The sequence below is a fragment of the Phalacrocorax aristotelis genome, chromosome 4, assembly GCF_949628215.1.
Source record: "Phalacrocorax aristotelis chromosome 4, bGulAri2.1, whole genome shotgun sequence".
NCBI lineage: Eukaryota > Metazoa > Chordata > Aves > Suliformes > Phalacrocoracidae > Phalacrocorax > Phalacrocorax aristotelis.
This window is the reverse complement of record NC_134279.1, coordinates 12,239,201-12,264,740: the sequence shown is the minus strand read 5'-3', so window position 1 is coordinate 12,264,740 and position 25,540 is coordinate 12,239,201. Positions and strand designations below refer to the sequence as shown.

At 36.9% G+C, this 25,540-nt stretch overlaps 1 long non-coding RNA gene across 1 annotated transcript in view; it reads right to left on the bottom strand.

Moving 5' to 3' along the window:
• The window catches only part of LOC142056910 (uncharacterized), an 89,536-nt gene that overhangs the window by 14,933 nt on the left and 49,063 nt on the right, over positions 1-25,540 (bottom strand). Inside the window, exon 2 of the long non-coding RNA XR_012660468.1 lies at positions 6,078-6,185. This is a non-coding gene — a long non-coding RNA (uncharacterized LOC142056910). The remainder of the gene's footprint in view (positions 1-6,077; positions 6,186-25,540) is intronic.

Below are 25,540 nucleotides of genomic sequence, written 5' to 3'. Positions count from 1 at the left end.
GATAATAAATGCTTTAGAAATGTTTATTCTGAGGTGGGGCTTAAGGTTCCTTTGAGGGACATCCTTTAATTTTGTATTAGTACAGTGTACACTACAATAAAGGTGGGACTTTCATGGTTGGAATGTCAAAGTATAACCATTTTTAATGGGAGTTTACCTGCTATAATATCTTCCTCTTTTAAATACAGGTGTGTGATCTTTTCAAAGGTCACAGTCAACATCTTTTTTATTTTAAGTTTTTAATTCAGCAGGCTGTTGAACTATATCTGTTGATTCTATGAACTTGAGAACAAATATAATTGCCAAAAAGTTGCAAATACAGGAAAAGAGGCAGGAACCACAGTCACACTCAAAGGAAGGTGGATGTTACAGAACCATCTACAAAAATACAGTCAGTCATTTATAGGACTGTTGACAATCTCTATGATTCTTTACCAGGAAGCTCCCTGCGGAGCTGCCTTGAAGTGTCAAGCAACAGGGCACTAGTCCATTCTGGAGCTGAGTTCTTCAAACAGAGAGGTCACTAAAGAAGACAGCCATAAACGTGATTTATATGAAGCCATGTTTACATACAAATTGTGTTTATGGCTGTCTTCTATCAGTGGGCAATTCATGCCCTGTCTCCCGGTCTCCAACCTGATGCATTCACAGCACCAATTGCATTAAATTATGGTTGACTCTCATATTTTGGTCTGCACCTGGCTGTAAAATCACAATGGTAAGGAAAAGCTCTGATCGAATTTCTGAGCAGCAACCTTCTACAAACATAGGCACCTCCTAGGCAGCTCCTTCTTCGGTTATTACATAGCCCATCATTTCTGTCACCTGACCCTGGATAGGTTATGAGAGTTTGGTGGACTGAGCCTGGGCTGTTACCTGTCACGTAACCTGGTGTAATGGCATCTCAGATGTCAATATTCAGCTAAGTCAAGATGTCTGCATCACGTATGACACAAAAGGCTCGGTCTTTTCATCAGCCACTCTCTCTTAATGGGTGAAAGAACACTTTCATCCATTCACGTGATTATTGTTTGAATCAAATAGGAATGAAAAAATCTGCACTTACTGTTGCATTACTTGACAAAATCCATGTGAAAGAAACTGCTTAAGAAACAATAGCCCATGTCCAAACACTGATTTAATGTTGTGATCCCTGAACTGGTTTCGGAGTGGAAGAGAAATCCATTAACGTAACATTACAGTACATTAACATAACAGAATAGGGCTCAACCACGACAAGAACATCAATTCATTTTTGTACTAAGTCCCATGAATTTCAGTCACAATTCTTTAAGTCATGGAAGGTCCACACAGCTGGAAATATATAATACTCTGCAAAAGATGTCCAGTCAAAAGCGTGAAAGAAAATACAAAATTCAGCCTCAAATTCTCACAGCAGAAATCTGCCTAGGAAGTAACTGCCCCTGGTGTCAGCTGTCCTGAGCGCAGATAATTGCAGTTGACCTCAACCTCCTCACAGACTACTTTGCTAGGTTGACATTTGCACCTCCCGAGAATAGACACACACCACTGAACTGATGCTGGATACTCATTCAGCTGTGTCAGTCCTGACTCTATATACGTTACCTACAATATTCTCAGAGTGCACAGCTTAGAAAACCTTATCAGTTTCTTTGTGACTTTTTTGAGGAAAGAAATCCCTGTGCTTGTCTGCCTTAATGTCCTGGTGACACAAGACACCAGCACACTTTCAGAGGTCTGTGTTGAGAGATCCAACACACCCTACTTCGCATACTCTTTTTTATGATTTAAGCTTACAAATTATTAATGTTATGGTTCTTGAAAAGCCATTCTGGGGTGTACACTTATTAAGATAGTATTAAAATGTACTGAAACACACTAACACAGCATGAAGAAATTCTCAGAGCTCTGTCTGAATGTAGATAAGACTGTACTGAAATAAAATCATACCATGTCCCACTTTAGTAAGATTAAAAAAAAAAAAAATCATTTCTGAGACATGTTATCTTTGGAAGGAAATAACTGTTGGCCAGCTAAAGCATGGCAGAATCAAGCACTAGAAATCAGCACTCCACACTAGTTTAGATGATCTAACTCAGGGTCTGCCACACTCACCCTAAATATGGAAATAGGTGTGGCTCCCTGTGGATCTTCACACATTTTTCCAGATACTCACACATTAATAACCTTACACCAGATTCACACAATTCCCTTTTTTCCTATACGCCTATAGATTACAAGATTACAGTACTAACACTAAGCATAAATTAAGCTCAGACTTCCTTTCCCTCCCTCTGGAAACAATGACTGCAGTGATTAGAAAAGAAATGGGAGTCTTGAAAGTAAGCATCAGTATCAGAACAGTTTAAAATACTAAACCAAAACCAGTATGCTAATTTATATACACGCTTTTTCTGTAGCTTTTCTTGAAGTTTTGCTTTCTTTTAGATTTGAAAAGTCCCAAATCCTTAGAGACTGCCAACTCTCCTCCCCATCAGAGTTCTCTAATAATTGACCTTTCTTCTTCTTCTGAGAATACGTAAAAAAAAAAATATATGTGCATGTATGTATACTATCTTAGGTGCAAACTGTCCTCAGCAGTAAATTCAGCATGGACAGTAAGACTGACCCCAGAAACAGGTTAACTACCGAGCTCTTTGTTGCTTGATGCATGCCTGTGATGTAGCGTAACGTGTGATTGCTATGACCGCACCATAGGTACATCCTAAACTGACAATTTCCAGCTGATTCTACTTTCCCACTTCCAATCATAATTCTGGACTTGCAGCTTCAGGAAGGGTAGTGATCCAGAGTTTGGGAGTTTGTTCCCTATCTGTTTGCTCATACATTGCTTGTCTAAAAGTAATTGTTCTGTATTCATCCTTCCTGAACACCTTAATCAACAAGGATGTATGCTAATCATATAGTTCAGTAAATTCTCTTCGCTGAGAAATCCTGCAGTCCTCATAAAATTGTCACTGATAACTATTTTTACTGTACTATAACCTTCCATACTATTCATAGAAAATATCAGCTCTATTCACTCCAGCATATCTACTGATGTTAAATAAATATAAAATATGTCTGAAAGTGAATTTACAAGTTTTTAAAAAGTGTTAATACACGTACATGAGAGGTTACACGCATGTTACAGACATATGAATGATACAAGCTCCTGATAACACCTTTTGGGTGCTACAACAAATTATTAATTATTTCCTTACTGTAATATTGACCAATTATTGGCTAACCTTTCTAATTCTGTATCCTGAATACCAAGTATGACAAAAATATGACTGCATGCCACAAGTTCCTATATGCTGTTATTATTCCTTGAGTAAGTAGTTCCTCTGCATCATGCTGTTTCTCTGTTCAGTTTTAACACATGACTATTGGCCATTGTAATAATCATGGACCTGGATGCTGAGCTCTCTCTGGTAGTGGCCACCTCCAATTCTTGTCGTAGGAAATGAGTCATGAGGTTGTGAAGTGTTTTACAAAGCAGGTGCAACATTTGAAAGAGATAAATGCAATTGCTGCCTTGTGTATGATACCACTGGAGTCTTATAAAAAGAGATAAGGGTACAGACAACTGTATGGATGCACAGTGATATCATAAAACAAACACAATTTTGATGACTTTTTAAGGAAACAGCTCTTTGTTTTCTATCTTGCACCTTTACTAAAAAGGCAAGAAAACCAGAATTCTGCTGACAAACACCACAAACGAGCACCAGGCAAAAATAACTTTAAGAGTACAACAATTATAGAATCCTAGTATATCTCAAGTTGGAAGGGACCCATAAGAATCATCGAGTCCAACTCCCTGCTCCTCATAGGACTACCTAAAACTAAACCATATGATTAAGAGCATCATCCAGATGCTCCTTGAACTCTGACAGACAATGAAAAATGAAAAACTAAAGGAGAAGCAAACCCGTTCCTTTGCCCCAAAGTATGCAAAATTTGTTTAAATGCTTCCCTGCTGAAGGTTACTAAGCAACATCAACCTTTGCCAGCCTAACCTCTGCTTCTTGCTCACAAGGCATTCCCAGTTGTTTTTTCTCTGCTTCTGAAATAACATCCCCTTTCCAGCAGCTTCCACTTGCAAACCAAAAATAAAAGCATAGCAAAGACACAGGTTTAAAACCTTCAAATGTCATTGTTTCTAAAAAAATAAAACAGGAATTTTGGGAATACCTTCCCCAAAAGTATGTGAACTTCATCCTGTAATTTACAGTCTATTCTGCTTCTAGACAACTTTAGGAATGAAAAGTTCCAACTGCCTTTGCATGTAGAGCCAGCTCTTGTTGCTCCCACCCAAGAGTCTGTCAAACAACCTTCAGAGTGTTGTCCGAGTAGATCACCAACAATATCTAGACTCAGCCAACAGAAAAAGAGGAGGCGTAGGCAAACTCAAACACCATAGTCCATGACAAGCTGAAACAATACGGCTGGTATAACTCAACACCACCCTGCTGCTAGAAAATCGTAATACTGTGGAGATGACAAAAGCCCCAGGTTCGGTCATAGGTTTGGATTTCAAGTATATCTGTGTTTGATTATGCAGTATTTGTCAGTCTGATATGAAGTTAGGCAGTATTTGAACTGCCCAGATTCAGGGTGACAGCTCAACAGTTCAGTAGGTGGGGCTATTTTCTCCCTGAAGTCACATTCTGAGTCTATACCTCATTAAACTCACAGTCCCTTGTCAGGACACTCAGAATCTAAAAATGGCACCTTTGGCAAGAACAGCAGAATGAACCATTGGGTATGAAAATAGTCAGGAGCTTCCAGAAGATACTGACTTGCAGCAGCAGCTACCTAAGTTGTACTGTGAAGTACAACTCTACAAAGGACTTATTCCAGATGGTTTGAAGTGATTAAAAACAAGCACTCGTAATGGAAAAGAAAAAAAAAAAAAGGGGGAGGAGAGTGACTTGCGCTTTTGGCACCTGTTTGCTTCCTGTGGTCTCCAAATGGAACCCCGTATTGTTTTTGCTAATCCATCTCTGAGCTGACAGAGGTGCAAGTTGTGAGCCACAGCTTGCATGCTGTGCTAGAGAATGGCAGAGCTCAATAAAAACAATTATTTCAAAGCCTATATCTCATCTATTATTAAACCTGTGAAAAGAGTTTTAATTTCCTGTGCAATTATATGGTGCAATGTCATATTTTAGGGAGGGGGAGAGGGGAGAAAGAGGGCTTGCTTTTGATCAAAAACCTGGTTTTCATATTTTATGGTTTGGATAGCTATGTACCTTGGGACCCAATCTGAAGCTCATATACTTCTCTTCAGTCAGAATTTGAGTTAAGTCCACTTAGCTATTTAATTATTCCATTTTTTCCTCATAAAGAAAGATAAATTATTAACATCTTGCAGCTTGGAACACCACAAGCAAATATTGCCTTTTTATCCACGTGTAGATATCTTGCTAATGTGTAGTAGCAAGGGATGATTAATGCATTTTGCAATGAATTCGTAAAATTACTTTGACTAATGCTTCCGTGTCATGTGTGACACAAATCAGATTCCCTATTATTATTATTTGTTTTCTACTTAGCAGTGATTATTAAACAATCCATAACGATGACCACTTTCCTTTAAAAATATAGCATCAATTTATATTCTTACTGCAGATAAACTCACAGCGAATGGATCTTTGGAAAAGGAAAAACAAACCAAAAAGACTCCTTGTTTGAACAGTTCCAGGGCTTCTTTGCACAGTGACAGAAGCAGAAAGCCCCAGCGGAGCTGGAGTCTCATCTGTGAGACTGAGGAAAAGAAGCAGCTTCTGACATTTAGACCTCTTGTAACCAGTCTCAGCTATGTGCGGTATCATTATGGAATTAAAATTCTTTTATTCTGCTCTTCTGTCTTAGAAAACATTTGGAATAAACATTTGAGAGAAAATTAGGATTTCCACCATTTACACAGGGACTGCATCTTTACACGCCTCAGCATTCAGCATCCAAATGTACTGTCACTTTGATTATAGACGAGATAATGAAATATTGAATAAATATTCATAGGAAGGGATTATGATACAAGGAAATGAAACCACTATGTACAAGGCAAAGTGAGAAATGATAACCTGTCTCAGATCAAGGAAGGTATAGCTGCAGGTCAAGTAAAGGAAGAGGAAGCTCACATTGTGCTCGTATCAGGTAGAAGACGAATCACTGCAGATCATTTATGAGGCCTTTAAAGAAATGAAACAGATCTAGTTTTAGAAAGCGCTTACTAGAAGTATACAGAAGAACCTAAGGACACTTTTGTTATTTACAGACAGGGATGTACATAAACATGTATGAATATATACCTCTGTGTATATATATATTTATGTGAGAGAGAGATGCAGAGAGAGACTAGATCTAGAAATCAATCTCTTATTTGTTCCTTTCTTAAATAGAGTGGGGGGTTGTGATTTCCAAATGCATTTTCTAAAGCAGTACACACTCTGGAGAAAATCTGAGGTTCTGTGTAGCAAAACTGAATGCGCAAGTTAGCAAACTGCCAAACTGGTTCACGTGAACCAAAATATATGTACATATATGTATACACATACACGTGGTGTGTCAAAACACCACTGCACTTTATGAATGGCAACAGGGACAGCATTTCCATGGATAGCATCAACATTTCCTTCTAGCCTGTTAACCATTCATACAGGGAACAGAAAAGAACACCAAAATAAAGAAAGAATAAAATGATTATTTTTTTATAAACAATCTGTGAAATACTTACTTCAAAATACAGTAAAGTTGAAGAACTCAATATTCATGGAGTAAGAGTTTTCCTGAGTTATCATGTGTAAGAGTAATCTAATGTATTATTCATCTCCTCTTACTAGAGGAAAAACATCCAGCAGATTATATGGTCAAATGGTCCTCTTAGAAACACCTGAGCAATCTGTGCTGTCTTTGAAGTTCACCTACATTATACATCACCATCTTCAATAGTCTTTAGAAGTATAACTGGTATCAGAGTTTCTCCATGAAGGTGGAATTTACTTAAATATTCTGTCTCAAATTTGCTGGTACAGTTCTCCTGTTTTCCACTGTTCCTGGCAGTTAACCTGTCTCCGCTTTTCTGTAACTGCGGTTTACCCTGAAAGTTGCATAAAACTGTTTGCCTGCCCCACCCAGTACAAGCATATGAGAAGGAATAGGACCCGGTCCACTTTCTTCCAGGTTCCCTACACTAGAAGAAGGGAAAAAAAGGAGCAGAACTGATTTAATCTACTAAGACAACATGATTCTCATTGATATATATTCTCTTATCAGGCAGGGCTCTGACAAGGTGTAGAAGTCAGCACAATACTAGAGAACATTGTGCAAAAGTCAAAATGAATGAATAAGAAACAATAAGGAAGGATTTAAGTCTTTCCCTTCAAATAATATAAAAATATGTTGCTTTTTCTGCTGTAGTATTCCGCAAGTTTGTCTTCATGCTATGATTTACACTTCTAAAACTCAGTCCTGAAAACATGTTTAACATTATTCTTCATTAAACTAATATGACAGAGGGTAGTTGAGCTTCTGCTATTTGCTGCTTTGGCTATATTCTTTTCTGCAGTGCCCACAACAAACAAGACATTATTCAGTTATGAATTACTTTATTGATTGAATTAAATCGTACATGAATTTCTTGTACAATACACATGGTTTATCCTTGCTGTCATAAATTATTCCTTATTCTACTGAAAGGAGCTATTTAAAATTAGTAGGAACCTTACTTAATCACAGGGCTTCTTCTGGAAAATCACTATTACTGAGTAGCTGCTAGTAAAGCTCTCCCCTTAAAACAAACACTTAACAATTTATTGTGGCAAAGGTCTCCATTCATCAGGAACAAACATATACTTTCTAATTCCTTTCTTTAAAGACGACCACACTACCATGTGGCAACATTAATGGTGCAAGCCATTTGTTATTTATCGTAACTAACTGACATTATATTGTATTGTCTTGAAGTTCAGTGGTGCACGATGCAAACCAGTAGACCTGATTATTTAGGATCCATGCAGTACTAACTAATTGATAGCAAATGACATTACACATTTTAAAATATCTAAATAAATTTACAAACCTGGCCCAAAGGACATAAAACTTCATTTAAATTAAATTAAGTCAATCATTTTGGTCCATTGCTTGAAGAAATAAGTATAAATCACAGAAAAAAATCTTACTGATACACCACAAGGACTGAACCTGAACTGACTTCTTATTGGAAATATCCTCCATGACTGGCTACAAATAAAAAAAAAAAAGGTTTCAAAAATTGTTATAAACTTATAGCTAACAAATCTAGCCTGATACCAAAGTTAATCAGAAAAGTATTGGAGACGTTTCCGTTTACACTGCTCCTGTTATGTTCACATTTGTTAGCATTCAGAGAATGTTTTCATAAACGTAGAAATCTTTTCCATCTTAATACTTATATATAGATTTAAAAACTCCCTATATACAAAAATAGCATTATTAAGACAGGGGAAACAAATTTAGCTCAGCCTGCAGTCTGAATGTCTTGAACCAGGGTATGGATTTAATCTACCATAGAAGGTGATAATTCATGAAGTTCAGATAAACCTTCAGATAATATGATTCTCCAAACTTCAAAATATTCAGGAATTTTATGTGATCATTTTGTAGTCGTCGCATATTGGTGAATTTATTCAAATTCTACAAACAGTACTTGATGTCGACTGATGTCTCTCCTTGCCATTGTGTCAAGCCATGTCTCTGCACACTACTGCTTCTTCAGAGGGCTGACATTAGCCTTGGCCCATTTGTAAAGAGGGGAAAATTAATCTATGCAGTGTTTTAGCTTCATGATTGTACTTCTCATCACAAACAGCAGACTTTGTGACCCCTAAATGACAGTCTGAAGGACGTGACATAAAATGCTGTGAAGAAAAGCACTTGGTAACTGTGCCTACTCAACGACTGAGAGTTACTGCATGATGGCGGTTTTGGCAGAAAGTTTTGTCTTGAATTTGCTGGACCAAGTGTAAGGCAGTCACCTCTACTACAAAAATACGCATCGAAATGAGAAAATGGCTCACATGTCTCTAATCATTGATGAGATTTCAAGACTTAAAGTATTTAATTGATCCTTTTTAGCAATCAAAATGTGTGGTATAAATTAGTTGCTAGGCGATCTTCCCTGCAGGCAAAGGAGCTTGGGAAATGGAAAACTGTATTTTTAAAAATTATTTTTAATTTCTTCTACAGTGACTTGGGCACTTTTTTTTGTGATGGAAGAATGGACCTGAAAGCAGAGAGTCCACGTTTCCCTATGTAAAGCTGGAAAGCTTTCCTTTCTCTGAATTGAATATTATAGTTCTGAAGAGGCAAAAAATATCTGTGATCCCATGGGGCACCAGCAAACACCACTAAAAACAAAAAGCTGTTAACTAATAAACAGATACTAGCAGATAACTGGCAACTAACAGTCATCAACAGGTAACAGATTTGGTCTGCATTTGTATAAATAAATGAGTTTTAAGTGATGATGAAGTACCTTTCATTCTACAGAATGGATCAGTTAAACAGTTAAGTCATTTTAAGTCAGTAAGTCTAGAAAACTTGCCTCTGAGCGTTCTCTGAGAACCACTTTCGACCACTAATGTTCTTTTCCATTAAGTCTTGTAATGCTGAGGAAGAACTAGGCAACTGATAGAAAATTAATGCATTGATAATGCATGTATAAAAAGATAAACAGGATGAGGTATGTAATTACAGCCTTATTAGTCGTCATCCCCCCCAGAAAAACCCCCATGCTACAAACCCCAAATAATAAAGAAGTGAAGAATTAAAAGTGGTAATAGAATTAATTCCTGTCTATGTGAGCAGATTTAAATAAATCCTACCAACCAATCTGTTTTCTACATACAAAAGGAGAAATTTAATAGTCACATTTATGTAACTGACAACGTGTACATGACGTTTTGATAGAGTTTCCAGAAAAACACAAAATGAATATAGCATCTAATATTTGCATTAAAAACTGACTGCCTGGCTCTCCAGACATGTGCTTTTGTGATGATTTTTTGGTAAATAGAAGTGCTTTTAGAGATCCACAAGAAGCAATTCCTGTTCCTCCTCTTCCAGAATTTTAGCACTGAAGTAAAAGAAGCCACAAAATCACATCAGAGAAATAATATGTGATGGGAATAATATGTAATTATGACTGATGACTGATATCAAAAATACAAAAGCTTGGTAAAGCAGGCATATGCAAATTTTATTTACCTAATGTATGATCTAATGAAAGTGAAGAAGCCAGGAAAAAAAAAAAAACAACCAACCAATGACAAAGTCACCAGCTCTCCCCTAAGAATTGCAGGGCATAAGCTTGCAGCAGGATATTGTGATCCAAGGCCAACGGTTCTGTTGGATATACAAGTGGGAGAGACTGAGGTTAGAGCAGAAAAATGACAGCACCTCTGTGACAGTGCTAAAGCCCTTCCAGAAATCAGTGTGCAGTTCTAACACCTCCACCTCCAAAAGGTGCTGTTAAATCTGAACTGGTTCAGATGAAAGCCACAGATTACTACAGGACTGGAAAACATTCTTAACCTAGGAGGCAGATGCAGGTCAATATATTTAGGTAATCGAATAGGAGTATCTTGGCTGCACCTATAATTGCCTTTGTGGGAATATTATGCAAAACAAATTCCACAAGAGGATAAAAATACCCCAACAATAACAACAAAACCTTCTGAACTCAGGAAAAGGACTAGAAAACCAGGAGAAGACCCTGCACTTTGGATGAATGCATCTATTTCTGTAGCATAAAATAATAATTAAACATTCCTTTAAATTAAACACAACGACATTTGAACCTTTTTTTTTTTTAGCGAAAATATTTAACTATTACGAACAGGTTGAAAAAATAATCATAATTTCCATTAAAGCAAATAGAATGTAAATAAAATGAAACCATAAATTTTCTTCTAAGTTTTCTTTGTTTGAAACCCTGATGGTTCTCTTTTAGATAACACTATTTTGCTGTACGGACCATCAAGACTACGTTTTTGGAGGACAACCCGATAAAGCATGAACTGTTTTTCCTTATAGATGTTTTCTGATGCATTGTTGAATCTGGGTGACATATTACCCTTATTAAGAAACAAAGTACCAGAATTTTTAAAATATATAGAAAAGAAAATAAAGATGTGATGGTAACATCCTAACATCAAACAACATAACACCTCTGGAATGACTCCGAAGTAGAAATGAAGTAACCAAGACTATATGGTACTTACACTGCCGCAATCAGTTTGAAGAGTTTACGAGTGTTAAGTATGGCTACATTTTATTTCTGAGTAAGCAGGCATAGAGTTAAGGTTAAAGGCTAATACAGTTTTTGGTACTTTGACAAAGCTGAGTACCAAAATCTGTACCAAGGAATCTAAACTTAAGAGCTATTTATTTTAGGGAAAGTGAGATACAGAGATATCTCTATTTGTTTTAGAGATACTTGATATGCACCATTTCAATGAAAAAGGTAACAACAACTACATGCAGTGGATCTGGCAAATCTGTCCTGTATTTCAAGATAGAGATGCATTTAGGTCCTTCTCTTTTTTTCCTTTATTTTTTTTTTTTTTTTAACAAAAAAAGTGAGATTTTTGCCAAGTCTTGTCCAGTATTTCCTTTCAATCATTTGTGTAGCTCCTCAAGCACGCTGATGAAATAGCTGATTTAATACTTTATATCAACTTTAAAGCTACTGCCTGTAATTACATTACTCTCTCAATTAACTGTAAAACTACACATACTTATTCAGGTAATATTTGTTCACTTCTATGAGGAAGGGCAGTTTCCTCCCTTTTGTTTACCTAAAGCTAGGAGGTTATCACCCTAGCATCCACCCTCAGAGCATGAGATGAATTTGAGGTCTCGTTCTTAGGTCAAATTATTAATACATATGGGATTCAGTGTGGCTTTTGTTTGCTCCACAGTAGGTAGGAATCAAGTAACTAAACAAAAAGTCAGAACTAGACATCCTGGCATCTCAGGGATCTATGTGGCTGGAGTCAGGTTAATATGCATTAAGTACTATTGGCATAAAATAGCTTAACATATATTCTGGTGGGCATGATTACCCGTATCCTGATATGTGTACTTTTTTCTAACTTGACTTTTAAATAAAACTGTTCAACATTTTTTCTAAGCAGATAAATCTGAAAATGCACACTGACAGCAAGGAACTGATTGATAGGAAAATATATTTTAAATAAGTTTTCCTAATTAATATTGACATTCTGAATTTACCATTACAGTATGTGCCATTCTAACGTACTACCAGTTTGCAGTCTCCTAGCCTGGATTTCTGTACTGCTGCTCCTGAAAACTCTGCTGCCTTTTAGTAAGAAGGCCAGAAGCAGCATCTGGCTCGGTATTATAAATTTTAATTAAAATCTTCATTTTCTGATACGTCACAAAGTTTGTCTCTGGGAAAAAGCAAAAATAGGCACGAAAAAATTATTGCAGTGTTCTTACACTGCACTGTGTAAATATATACACTGTTGGCTGTTTTGCTCTATAGGTGACATTCTTTTCAGATGTTAGCTGACAGAATCTAGCTGACTTTTTTATTTCAGTTTTTACAGTTCATTGTATCTGCTGCCACAAGACGTACAAGACACAAAAATTAAAGGTGGGACTTTACACTGAAACTTTATTTCAGCATTACAAATAACTGATTTCTCACCTCTTATATATGTGTGTGGATTTTGTACGAATTAGATCAATACCCAGGGGCACATAAATCTTGTGCTGTGCAATAGCCATTGCACTGCTGTCAGCTCTGCACATTACAATACCCCTCGGTATGTCTCTTCCTGAGCTGGACTAACATCTGAATTTCAGCTTGAGGGCTGGGTAGGCAACTCAGCCAGTCTTTGATTATCAAACAAAAAAAGCATAGCTTAGTGTTAACAGTTTCTATACCTGGTGTCCTAGGCTATCACCTGGTCATCTGACTAATGGCTTTATCTATAATTGTGGATTATAAACTGCTCAGGATCATCACTAAGGAGGACTGCAGTCCCTGAAACCCACTGGTCCTCGAGAAGCTGGTGTCCTGCAGTATCTTCCAGAGCAACTTCCTTGACCCCAGCATTATTTGGGTTGCAACTGGAAGGATGGGGAAGAGGAGATCTCACAGTAGGGAGGCTTAATGGGAGATGTAGACCTTGGAAAGGAGGCTGGGTGGGGCCACTGCTGAATCCTGGGGAACATTCTGAAAAGTAGGTGTTTTGCTGATACAATAGGACTAAGTTAACAGGCTTAAAAGCAACAAGAACCTGTTATAACCTTTTTCCCCAACTTCCAAGCAAGAGAGATGCCAGCCCTCCTCTTATCCTTATGGAGGATGCAGAGGTCTGGGCAGTGACACAGGTCTACTGATTAAGTCAGAAAGTTCCCCGCTCACCAGTAATAACCTCACCCAAATCTTCAGTGTTTTTGGTGTCTTTCCCTAAACAGTGTCTTTCTGTAGACAGAACAGAGCTGCTTGCTGGAAATGTGAGGAATAGTCAGGACTAGGGAGGCAGTGCAGAGCTCCAGAGGGCTTAGCAGGCAGCCGATACACCATCTCAGATTCTGAATTGCACCTTGGACAGGAAAGACAAGCTTGGAGACCACACAGTTTGTATGACCCCAAGGACAAGCATCCTTGCACTATATGAGGATAGCATGCAAGAAAAACCAGTACAAGCACATGAAAATAAAAATATCCTCCACTGATGCTTTTTTTCTAATTCAAAACATCTGCCTGCTGAAGGGCAGAGTCTGGTGACTCCAGGCTGGCCACCGAATAACAGACACTCCTCAAAGCCACCATCAGGGCTGGCTTCACCCTGCCTAAGCTGTCCCATGAGCACACTTGGCTTGCCTAAGCTACCTCTGCTATATTAGGTCTTTCTAACGGCCCTGCCTCCAGCTGCTGGCCCAAACACCACACATGTGCTCTCGCCAGACTGGCTCAGTTTCATTATTTTCTGTGAGTGATTTGTGCCTCCGTGTAGGCAGCTGTTGTTTCTGCTCATCCCCCCTCTACTTCCCTTCTAGCACTTTTAACTAAGCCCCTTTAAAAGATTTTAGTTCTGCTGCTTCCCTACCCCATGTGAAATGCCTGACTTTCCCACTGCATTGGGCTGTAACTACCTGAGCCGCACAAGACAGCTCTCCAAGAACCAGTGTCAGCTATTCTGCCCCAGAACAGATATTTTACTGTTAGCTGGTTGCAGTTGAGGTGAATCACTTCTACATAAGATGTCAACAGTATATTGCTATTACTAACCTCCTTACCCACGGGGACTGCCACACCTTTCATTAGTGCAACCACCCCTAATCGTCATGGGGTGAAGGCAAGAAAAGGGGATGTCTACTTCCCCCATGGGGAATGGGGTTTTTTTGTTGTTTTCTGGGCTCAGATGATCAAATTAATTTCATAGAGGGCATTTAATAGTTATCTTATCTCGATTCCAAATCACTTACACTGAGAGCTTTTCCAAAGGCACATCATTTCAGTTAGAAACCTATTTCTGCAGACTGACAGGAAATCTTGGAATTTTTGTGTCTTTTTTTTTATATACTCACATTTTACCCATAGTTACTTGTGCCGATATATTATACACACTTCACACTGTTTACAGTTAAACACTGCCAGATTCAATCCTTCATGTGTTTTTTTAAAAAACTACTTTCATACAAACCATACACGCATGAGAATATATTTGAAAGGCATCTATGATCTCTGTAATAAAACTGTCTAGGCAAATACAGTAGCAAAAAGCCATTTCCTTCTTGGTAAAACAATGAGCCATACCAGATATGTAATCTTCAGCCTATGCATATTTGCTTTTCTGCTCAATACTTTAATTCAGACATTTGTATACAAGCAAAAGGTATATCTACCTTTGAAACAAAGATAAGGGATTCCAAAATATGCAGTCTCAATTGTTTTACCCAATGAATAAAACACCAAATTCTTATTAAATGTGAATACAGTGCAGAAAGTTGTTTTCCTCCCACCCTGTGCCTTTTGTGTCCTTTGAAGCTGAACTGCAATTCCAAAAATCATTCAGATACGCTTACTTTTTCTCAGACTAAAAACTGACTAGACTTGAAGTGTCTGTGCAGGGAGCTGTCCATTGGAAACAAAAAACACAACATAGCAGTAAAACTAAAATATCCAAGTGAAGTTTAGCAGAACAAATCACAAGAACAATCAGGCAGCAAATGAGGGTTCATTTCAGAAAACAAAGTTGGCAATAAAGAAAAAAAAAAAAAAGAGGCTTGAAATATATGGCAATATATCACAAACTTAGATCTGTTACTGTGAATCTTTCAGCTGCCGAAGTCTGAGCATGAACGAGTGCGATGAACAAAACTCCGAAACCTTCTGTAAGTTATGAAATCTTGTTCTGCATCTAAACTAGCTCATTGCTAAGTCCTACGACTTCAGCTGAACCAAGCCAAGCTGCAAGGAGACATGTCATCTTCCCAGTTAGAGTTTAACACTCTTCTACGGAGCAATGCATGAGCCAAGATCAAGATGCAGGTTCTCTCTGATTTCACATAACTTGTCTAAATAGTTCTCACCACCTCTGAAGAAAAAAACAACAGTTCTATCTGAAAATTAATTCTTATGGATCTATCTGAAACATAATTCTTATGGGTTAGTTGTTAGTGTGAGGATATCCAACTAAGGGTGGAATTCATATTGGCATGATTCCTTACTGGGCGTGGAATGAGTTTAGGCTCCTACATGTCTCTTTATTTGCATGTAACTTGAAAGTTGCAATATGTCACATATCTGTATTTGCTCTGGTATTTGCTTTGACTAATCTGGATGAAATTAGGCACTGGATTAAAAATTCAACAAGGAACTGAACTGGTACTGAAGGTACACGTGTGCTCACCAGCTGTCCTTTCTTTTTGTCTCTTATACACAGAGGGAACTAGCTACTGTTTTACTGAATTGGCTTCCTCCTGATGTGCCATCAGCACACACACAAGCACAGAGCCTTGACGAAGTGGTAGTGGGGAATCCAGAGGCATTGGGACAGGCAAAAAAAAAAAAAAAAAGCACTAAAAACGGAGGGCAGGGTCAGAAGCAGAAAAAGAGGAAGAACAGTTAGCAGGGAGAGCTGAAGTAGAGAAATTTGAGCCGCAAGATCTTGTCTCAGAGACAAAAGAAAATAAAATGTTTGAGAAATATTTGAATAACAGTAAAGCAAGGGAACACTAGAAACCATCAGCAAGAATCGTTCTTTAAAGCTAGGTCCAAATATTAAAGACATGGATAATGATACTTGTACATGTCATGTGATAGAGGGTAACCTGGTTAGTTATAGGTTGGGAGGAGGTGAAGGGGAGAGGGTGCTTCAAGAAACCTGAGTCATGGAAGACAGAGAACCTGACAATTTTTATACAGGTGAAGAAAAATATCCTTGACATAATATTTAAGGCTACTTAACTTTTAAAGGCTAGCATTGTTATTCATATTTGGAATATTTGGAATATTCAAGGGCTGTTTCTTCTCTTGACACTGCTACCACAGCGTGATTTCTAGTGGACATTATTGCTATTGCTAAGTTTGGGTACAAGTCCAGAAAAATTAGAACACAAAGTTATGGTTTCCTTTATAAAATATTAGTAAGTGAAGGGAATTCCATCTGGTTAAATATTTAAAAAGCCATAAGAGATTATTTTTCCCAGGATTTCCTGTTTGTTTTACTCAGCAGTCTTGCTTAACTGACTTGCTTAACTATGTCCCTTATGAAATAGAGGAGCAGATGACATTAAAAAAAAATCATAAATCAGAGGATTTATTGGAGAATGGCTTAAACTTGAAGTAGATCTAGGGAGTCAAGTAGTCTAGGGAGCAAAGTAACCTCTGCAATTTTTCAAAACTATTCAATGTATTTCTTTTTTTTGTATCTCCTTCTCTATAACAATGTCTTCCTAGGTGAATAGGCCTTAGCTTCTAGGTTGTTCTGTTATTACACCATTCTTCTCCATTTTTGTTTCTGCCCACCCAAAGTTTTGAAAGTTTTTTTGGTAATTTTCAAGTGTATCATCTTGGCAGACAATTTTTCCATATGGGACTAAATCAATATTTCTCAACAATTTATTTCTAGATTCTTCAGGAAACTGCCATCTCGCACTGCTGCACAAGACTTTCTACTCTTAATTATTTTGTGCATCTATTACTAATCAAGACAGACAGGCAGACATAGGTACACACACATGTGGAAACTGATGAACTTCTCAACTGGAAAAACTTGTAAAAAAAGACAGCATCTATCACTACCTGCCTTCTTTGACTAATCAATCCATTTTAAAAAACATGGTAGGTGTGCCATTTTTACATAAAATACACCGAACTAAATGAATACATTTGACCTATTAAGAAAAATGACAACAAAAATATTCATTAGCAATAAACTTTGTAATTCTTTCTTCACTGAGTAAGCAATGGGCTATTTTTGTCATTTTGTAAATGACATTGAAATGGGAAGCCTGTCATTTTGCCACTAGATTTTTCTGCTTTGATTAGAAAACAGCAGCTCATTAGCTCCTCTTCCTGTATATGTCCCCATCACCACTCTGAAGAATGTCAGCACTTGAAATAGGACAATTATTTTAATTTTTTTTTTTCCCTAACTCAAGTGCATTTCGCCTTTGGACTTTACACAAAATTAATTATAATTTTCCCTTCTAATCTCTAGTACATCATTAGGACTCTGAGACTGGGAATCTGTTTTCTTTAACAAATGGCTAAATGCCAAACACTAGTGGCATTTTAAAATGGAACTGAGTAAATGCAGCAAAATGAGTTCTCCTTCTCCGGCACTTCCCCTCTGTTTTTCCCTTGTGTTACTGAGAATGTCCTCTAGAATGACTTTACTTGCATTAACTTTTTTCCTGACTAAGAAAAGGAAGCATTTTAATAAGAGCAGGGCTTTCATGAGCAGGCATATGGAAAAACCCAACAAGAGTATACACAGACATGATATAGTCATCCATGTGTTTGGGCAGCCAACGATCACTTAGGATTCCCATCCCCAGTCTACCTTGCCTTGCACATCTGTTTTTCTACCTTTCACAAACAATCCAACAGCAATGAGCTCTGAAACATTCCCTCAGGGTAGCTAGATATTACAGAAGGCTGCAGAAAAAAATGACAAAGTTGAGGGCTCTTTACAGGGCTCTGCCTGTAGGTATTTCTCCTTTATTAAGACAGGGCCACCACCTCAACACTTCTGCGGTGTGAAAAGCTGCTGCACTATAGCATGAAGCTGTGATCCCTGAACTGCTAAATCTTTGTGCTCTCTCCTTTTTGGTACCGGAGAAAACCAGGGATTTTTTAGAGAGGAGTTTAGTTCATGGGCCACAATCTTGTTCAGCTTTACAACTAAGAGCCTTCTAAGCACTGAAGGAGAGTGACACGATGGAAAGGTTCTAGCACTTTACAACATGTTTTTCTTATACTTGCTAAGGAGTGTATTGACACTCTTTTTGCAGCTGCACCAACTGAAAAGGAATATAGCAATGCCACAGCATTCAAAAAGTCCTCCTAAAGTGGTTAAACAGTAGCACATCACACCCAAGAACAGGGACCTAAAAGCTGACACAGCTAGTACATTTGGATGAACATCTAATACCTATCGATTAGAGAAAAGGATAAGTGTGGACTGTGCATGACACTCAAAAAGCAATGGGGCTTAGAAAGGCCAAGGAGTCTTTTAAGCAAATAATTACTTATAAAAGAAATAAGCTTTTTTTCATCACCGTATTCCACCCAAAAGAACACAAAATCTGGCCAGATATTGATCTGCTATTAACGACGAGGAATAAAGTCTTGAACACTTTTAAGCAATTTCTGTGCGGTATCTGCTGACCCTCTGTGTTCTTTACTTTGGTTAATAGAATTAAACCAGAGTGCAATTCAAATAAACTGGAGGAATAAGAAAAGGTTAAGTGGAGACTGCCAGTAAGTACAAAGTGTTTATTTGTGCTTTTTTCAGTATTTTTAATAACCCTGAGTTTAGTTATTTTATCCAAGAAATCAAAACTGATATATCCAGAAGGAAATATCAGGGATGTTAGATACAAGAAAAAAAGAAAGCATGAAGAAGGAATAAACAAGGTCTGACAAAGCCACGTACATAGCAACTTGTCAATGATAATTAAAACCTAATTATTCCTGATAGCAGTACTTCTCTTTCTCAAGGGTATAAAGAAGACTTGGTTTGCATCCTAAACATGAGTTAAAATATAACTCCATATATTCTGTAGGAATGAAGAAGGTACATATTGTTCAGAGCACTGACAAAGAATGCGAACAAAGGGCGAAAATAATACACAGAACACAAAAAGTACAAATTGAACAAACAGTAGCCCAAGCACCACATGAAATTACACACTGTGAAACCCTATTCAAGTAAGTATGAATAAAGCGAAGGAAAAATACATCATCATACTTACATACACACTTCTTCATTCTAATTTTGAAAAGCGAAGGCATATTCCGAGTGTTAAATTATAAAGAAAAGGGTTTATCAACTAGAAAGCTTTTCAGAAAAAACCACTCTCCTCTTAGATCACATTGATGAATGCTCTCCTTAACCTTAGCCTCAACAAGGTTAATTTAAGCGCTACCCAACAGCACTAAGATCTGCCTTTTTAAAAGTACGGTGATAAACTAAAATATTGGTATATTCATTAGAAAACAAAGTTTGTTTGTTTTTTTTTTAAACTGGCAGAAATAGATTTATATTAATACAGTTTAAATGGCCAGACAATTGTATTAAAACTGCTAGGTACTACTTGCCTTTTGTTGTCACCTTTTTGATTTATTGTCTCTAACATATTGGAATTCCTGGTTCCTCTGTTGTGCCTGACCATCGTCAGACATACAATATACCACTGAATTTACATTTTAAATAGTATGATTGAAAGACAGCATCTAAAAGATGCAAAGATCAGAAAGAAAAATGCAATATTTAATTATCGTTAGCTACTTTACACTTTGACCTCATTAAATCCCAGTCTACGTGATAGGACTATATTCAATGCTAAATAAAATACATATCAATGTTTCTATTGTCTTTAATTGGACGGGATCAGGAACCTGAAGGACAATTTTAGATTAGATTAGTAGATGCCACCAAAAGGTCACTCCTTTCTTTACAATGTCAAGTCAGTCCCCTTTTGCTTTTGTTTGCACACGTTTATAGAAATATCTTCAGCCACAATAAGATGTATGACTGGATTAATTCAACTTTCTTTTTTTTTTTTTGAATTCTTTATGGATATATCAATAAATGTATTTGCATACAAAATGCTTACAAGTACATTGCTGAATCTGAAGGAGCAATGAGTTTAGCTACTTATGTTCTTTTGATTGAATTATAATGACTATCGCTTTCCAAACCATGAATTACGCTATCCTTCCTTTCTATAGGTTCCGTCAAGGGCGAATTTAAGATTCACACTTGAAAAGAAAATTCCAAATATTATGATCTGTGCTATGTGGTATTTGTTACTCCTATCCCTGCATATCACCAGTAGCTATGATAAACTGTTACACCAACTACCAATAAGTATGTACAACATTGAGGCGCTGCTATTTTACAAAAACAGCCATCTTCAAGATATTCTAATCTGGAGAGCCATTTAGAAATCAGTCAGATGACTGGTGCACTGTGTGTTTTAAGAAACTTCTACTTGTTATTTTCTAATGATTACAACGCATAAACTATATTTAAATCACCGATACAGAGGAGATTCAGTTAACATTTCAACGAACTGTTAGGATCCCAATCCATAGGTCTAGGAGACCTATGTGCCTCAGGTCCAAGAGATAACGTTCTTAAAAAATTTAGATGAAAAATTAAATCACAGCCTTTAAACCTCTCCAGAGTTTACTCCACCAAACTGTCAAGGCTTCTAGAAACTGCTTCTTGGCACACTTACAGAAATCCCATTTTCAGGCATTCATCTTGCAAACCAAGCTCTCCCAGGAAGCACAGAGGGGCTGCTCTCCCATGTACAATGCTTCTGATGCATAATCCAACATGAATTCTCAGCTGATGAACATAATCTACTCTGTTGTCACAGGAGAAGGATGCTTTCCACCTAGCAAAAGAAACAACCTTAACCTCTCAAAAAGGTTTCAACAGACAACTTCTTCCTCACTGATGATTTTCATTTTTTAGCTATGTTGTTATTCTTCATGATGATTTCCCGATCCCCTTTTAGGCCCTAATTCTTCCTGGCCTTAAATCTACTCATCTGTAGGCACGAGCTATTAGTACAGAAGTCTGTTGTGCATTTCTCTCAGTATACTAAGAAGTATGCTGTCCTACAGTTTTTCTAAAGATACCAGACAGATTCCAAGTCCTTCAGTTAAAGAATTAGACCACTGCAAGTAAGACTGAGTGCTTGCATAACTTCCACTATCACATCTTCCAATTCACAATCATGATAAACTCATCAGTCCTAAGGAAATGGTGATTATTCGTAGTGAGTGTTCTATAATCAGTTTTTCCTATCATTACTTTACGTGATAAATATTTGCAACTATCTATTTGCATTCGTAATTTATTTATGATTTGTTTTAGTTGAAGAACCATGTGGTATGACTTCTTCACATGCATACATCTTCCAGCCAAGTAAAAGCCTTTGGCATCAGAATGGAACTAGCTGAGACGTGTCATTGCTAATTTTCCTCATATTTTCACTCACATTCAAGACAACTTTTTTTAGGCTTCAAAAACCAATCCTATTTTTAAAATGGAACTTACTGATTTAAAAGTCCAGAGTTTAAGTCCTGTCGAGTCACCCAATGCTAGGTTGCAGCTTTTGATAGGGATTTTGAAGCTATTCTCAAGTGCAATTTTACAGATAGCTAAAAGATTACAAGCCATCAGGAAAACTCTTCAGATCTCTCAAAATGCAGTACGATAGTAACTGGGCTCTGGTCAGCAGGTTAAAGATGCTGCTTTATGCCATCATTTATGGTACCTCCTCAGACTGGACACTTTTGACTCAGTAAAGTTTTGACCATCTCTGAATACTCCTCCGCATGAAAGAAGAGACTATGGTAATTCCATCCCAGATGCACTTTTATCCTTAGCTGGGCAACAACCATTTGTTTGAAATCAAATTTTGATAAAAAATAGGATGTGAGACTAAGAAATAAAACAAAATGAGCAAATAGCATGTAGGTTCTTAGACTTGACAATATGGTATTTCCTTTTAAGATTCCAGTTGCTTAAATGCCTGGAAAAAATGCTTCTTACTCCAGTCCATTGCATGTATCAAGTGCTAAGCATTCTGTTGCTTTGCTGTACATAGGCACAGCAGGCTTTTCCATTGCTAAGAGTTAAACTCTTATTTTGCTTCATGAAGCAATCCTAAATCCTAGGCTTCTTTAAGTTGCCTGCTCCAGAAAGTCTGGCAGCCTCCTCGTAGGAAAATCTCAACATTGCATGAAAATCATTCAAACCAACATTGCATTGCATAAAATCTATTCTACCCCTCACAAGGCAGTGCTGGCACCCTGGATAGAAAGTAACCTCTTCTGTTCTCCTCTGTCTTTTTTTTTTTTGCTGCTTCCCTCCAAACTAGAGCAGTTCCGCTATTATAAAATGTAGCATTATGGATCCTTATATAGAGTTCTAGAGTATTCTGTGTAGGACTACAGAAAATAGTTTCAAGCAGGAAAAGACAAAGGTGGAGAGAGAAAGGAACAATATAATCATCAATATAGTAAGAGATTTCTTTGAAGCTTTTGCTTCATGAAATAATCCTATGTGAATTTTTTAAAATAAGTTGGAACTATGTTTTGTATTTGCCATTGACAAAGAGTCAAAATTGGCTTGCTTTCTACATTAATGACTTTTGCTGGCATTACTGTCTAGATTATTATTAAAATCTGTACTTTGATAGAAGCTTGATTCCTATTTTGTTATGTATTCTACCAATAAAATATACACAAATATCACTTCTTGCAAGTGCATGACTAATTAAGCAGAAACACATGGATTTCAATACATTACATAATTAGCTGTGCAAGTCTCTCATTATGATCAATAAGTGATTTGAGTAATCATTCATCTGTGCATTAAAATACAGTAAATACAGAGATGATTTCAAGCCCTTTTTCTACACATATACCACGGGGAGCAGACAGAGAAGTTCCACCTTTCAGTAATGTTGTCTTCAGATTTCCACTGCTTAATATGCTTATTAAAAAACACAATGACTGACAATATAATAATGACTAGAAAGAAGCCAAGGTCAAAAATCTATAGCTCTTCTTTCCCCATTGCCCTCCTCTTTCCTTCCTGTTGTGTAATGAGTTGCTATTTATTTTCACTCTTGAAATACAGCAGTAAAAGCATCCACAAAACATGGCTCTGCATTCCTTTTCTACAGGAGGCTTTGTCTCAGGAAAGAGAAAGAAAATGAAACATTGGTACAAGTTCAATTGTTAACTGATTCTAAAAACACACTCATAAATTTAAGAAAAAAGTTTTTAAAAATACAAACTAAAATAAATGGAACAGCTCCAGGTAGCAAAAATTAAAACTATGCACCTTTCTGTGTCCCACTGTGAGCCTGCTGGTGAGTTCAAGTATCAGCTCAGTATCCTATACAAGTAAACTTTTAAAAAAATATTATTAATTCCAGAAAAAGGCCTAAGTCCATTTGCTTAACTGTGTAACTTACAAACAGTTCTGCAATATTTACCTGGTTCTACCTGTTCAGACATTTTTACTTCTTTCCACCCTGATTGTAATTGCAGGGGTCTGGCATCTTCATTACGTCTTTGCGTTCTTCTCTATCTATCGTAAACCAGACATTCCTTGTCTTTTGAGAAAGTAAAGAATTTGGCAAATAGCAGTCAGTCCTGAAATCTTATTCTTCTGTGCTAGGTAGTTGAGAAAAGATTAAATGCAGTTAATTCAACAAAGTTCCTTAGAAATCTTTGGTCTTCTTTAGGATTATGAAGCTGACATCACGTTTAGTGAAAACAAATTTCTTTAGACTAGATTTTAAGCCCCACAAGAAATATATCATCAATGATGTATTAAAAACGTCTGAAACAAGATAAGCACATCTTTATCTGACCACTGATGTCAACATCATTCAAGCAAATTCAAATTATATGCAGTAAATTATCTAGGTGAGTCTGTTCTTCAGATAATATCTTGAAAGAATCAAGTTAATGAAGTCCTGGATCGTCTTAAAGTCAACAAACACAGCATACCTTTCACAATGATATATTCTGAGACTTATTGATTAACTCTCTTGCTGTGAACACTTGTGGCTCATTTTTCTACATGGCTAAATAAATTATGTATGTAGATCACTGCATACGTGTGAGTGCTGCGCACAACAGAAGCACTTAGGCTATCAAGAAGGAAAAGTATCTGTAGAGTTTACATTTTATAAGCATAAGAGAAAAGAGGTTTATTAAGAGTAACAAATTAATAGCCCGACAGTGCAGAATTGTTCCCTTCAGTACTGTGTATTTCAGAACGTGTTATGCAACCCAATTAGGAAAGTGCTAAGTGATAGGTGTATCATTATTTCCCCTTGGGAGATTATTCCTCATGCTTAACTGACAGGAATTGCTTTTATCCCTCACATTAAACCTATTTTCTCTCCTCTTCATAACTACAGTAGTTTAATATTTGAGTCTTGAAAGGAACCATTTCCCATCTGTGATTTTACACTCTTTGAATAATTGTAACCTCTTTCTGTGTTTCTCATTTATTGCTGCTTGGTCCTATTGTGCAAACTTAATCCCAGACCCCTTTGTGCGTGTCACACCAGTGACTTCATCTTTGGAGGGATGTCACTGTGATCAGGATGATCCAGCAACCAAAAGCTGTTCTACCTCTACATTTCTTCACAGCTTGGAGGGTGTAAAAAAAAAAAAAATCTACCTTTGCTTATTAGTAGCTCTTCACTGCCTTTTTTTGTTGCTCTTTCCCTAAGAGAACGAGGAAGGATGTTTGCTTTCAGTTGAGTAAATAAATCAAGTATTTTTCTGTAATGTTTTCATGATCTATAATTACTTCCATAACTCTGCAACAGAAGCAAAAGGCTTCTTGCTTTGGATATACTTATCAATGTTCTTTTTAATATTAGCTAATTGCTCCTTAAGTTTTCACTTACTTTCTAATTTCCATTTTTGAAAATTTTTGGACTTTTACAGTTTATGTGCTTTTCTATTGGCACTGCTCACTAGAGCTTTTGAGGCAAAACACTTGAACACTTTGCTCTGTATTTTTCTATATATTATTACTTAACTAGAGGCTTTTTTGCCTTTCTTGTATTGGCCTTGTAAATGTAGGGATATTGTAGATTATATATAAACCCATTAAAAAAAAACCCAAATCAAACCAAACCAAACAAAAGAACCAAACAACCAAACTCTCTTTGTGTGGTAAAATTTAACGTTTGCTAAACTGGATTTGAATTTAAAGTGCACTATTTCTGACTGATACTTCATTCT